Below are 2,500 nucleotides of genomic sequence, written 5' to 3'. Positions count from 1 at the left end.
TTCCCCCTTTCCCACCCCCCACACCCCACACCCACGAGCTCACGTGCAATAGGATCCGCCCACGAAGAAAGAGGCTGGAGATCTGGCGAGACCCTTCCCTGTACCGCACCGGGGGGCCCCTTCTGGGGCACGCGGGGTCCACGTCCCTGTTCATGAAAATCCGCCTTGGCATCCTACCCTGCAGCGTCTGTTTTTCAGAGGGGGTTGTGATTATATATGATATATATATATATATATATAATATATAATATATATATAATAATATTATATTTTATTATATATATATAAACACACACACACACACACACACCCCACACACACACACACACACACACACACAGCACACACACACCACATATATATATATATATATATATATATATATATATATATTATATTATATAAAATACATATATATTTTATATATATATATATATATATATATATATATATATATATATATATATATATATATATTTTTAAAAAATATTTACTATATCATCAAAAGAATAACTTGTGCAACCAAAGATCTGTCGGTAGTTTTACAATGTCCTATTTTTCTACTTGGGTAATCTACTTATTCTTTTTTTTTAAAATCTTCCTTAACCTAATCTTATCTACTATTAATCTCTGTAAAAACCCACACCACACCTGTTACCAATCAGTTCGAACCTCATTTCACTTATACTCTCACTTATAACTTACCTTCCCCTCCAATATCTACTTTAGATCTACTCTGTAATTTTAGATTTGTTCATAATCTACGCTTTTCTCTCCGAAAATCTACTCTTAATCTAGCCTACCTTCAAATATTGTTCACAATCTACGATTTTCTCTTCAAATTTCCTACTTATAATCTACTCTGTCTATTATCTTCGTAATCTACGCTCTTCTCTACTAATGCCTACTTTTATTTATCCTTTTCCTCCCCTCAAATCTTATAATCTACTCTGCTCTCCCAAAATCTAAATAAATCTACCCATTCTCATCTATAAAATTTTATGTATGATACAGCCTCTTCTCCCCCAAAAAATGCTAATGATCGAACTTCTTTTCACCGAATATGCTCAAAGACTATCTTCTTCTCGCCTAAATTCTATTTTTAACTTATCTTTACCAAAATACACTTATAATCTACCTTCATCCGCCTAAAAACTATTTATAATCTTTTCTCCTAAGCTACACTTATAATCTACCTTTCACCTCGTCTAAAATCTATTTATAATCTATTTCTCCTAAAATCCACTTATAATCTACCTTCCCCTCGCCTAAAATCCCTTATTCGATGCTCATCAATCTTATCCACCTCATTTAAAACAGGTGGTAAAATGTGCCATGGAGAACTCAATCATTAGATTTTCGTCACAATCCTACTGATACACTAACGAAAAGGAAAAGAAAAGGATAACCAAAAAAACAAGAAAGATACCAATTAACCGATAAATACGATTTAATTTTATATCCTCCCCTGATCGGCTGATAAATGGGAAAAGATGGTTAAAACTCACTTATTTTCAAGGTAACGAGACGGGGTTCTGGCGTGTAGAACTGGCTGATAATCGCTCCACAGGGTGTCTGACGATCGCCACCCAAGAGCCCGGGGGAAACCTAATCTGCTCGAAGGGATGGTAAATCTAAGAGTCCCCACATTTTATGCTAAGGGTCCTTTGACTATGATTAAAAAGAGGAAGGTATATCAGTGACTTTCATAAATAAGGAAAATGTTTTTCAGTGACTTTGAATAAAAAATGAAAATATTTTTCAGTGACTGATAAAAATTAAAATATTTCATTGACTGATAAAAGGAGGGAAAATACTTCGCGAAATATCTCGGTGACTGACAAAGAGGGAAAATATTTTTAGTGACTCATAAAAAAAAAATATTTAAGTGACATTTTAAAAGAAGAAAACTATCTCAGCAAATTTTTTTGTTGTCCAGCTGTGTAATAGAGTGGAGTAAATTTAGTACTTTATAAGTCTTAGCAAATCAATAAACGGTACTTTGTGTGTTGAATAATACAGATGACAGTGTAGGCAACTGGGACTTTCTCGGAGAGACTAAAGAGGTTTTTCCAAAAGGGTTTTCTGCTGTTCCTCGTCGATGACTGGCTGAATCCTCTGCTGGGGTGTCCAGCGGTAGAAGCTATGAGGGCACTCAGGCCTGCAAAATACGTAAGAAATGTTACTTTGAGGAAGAACATTTATGTTGTGATCGCAGAGATCAAACAAAATCATTCCCTAATGCATGAAATTGATCATAGTTAGAGATCAGGATCACAGATCACCGAGAAATATTTCCCCATTGTTTTTCAGAAGCCTCCCACGAGACCTTCACTCTCAATACTGATGGAAACAAGCAAGGGATCTCGACACGAAGAGGAAACCTGAGCATCCAAAATTTTACCCTAAATTAAATTAACAACAGATAACTTTTACTAATAATGAATGAATTAAAAAGTATCCCTTTCCCCGTTCCTCCTCTCCCCTTACTTCTTTTTCC

This window comes from Penaeus monodon, chromosome 11, assembly GCF_015228065.2.
Source record: "Penaeus monodon isolate SGIC_2016 chromosome 11, NSTDA_Pmon_1, whole genome shotgun sequence".
NCBI lineage: Eukaryota > Metazoa > Arthropoda > Malacostraca > Decapoda > Penaeidae > Penaeus > Penaeus monodon.
Note: the sequence above shows the minus strand (reverse complement) of the source record.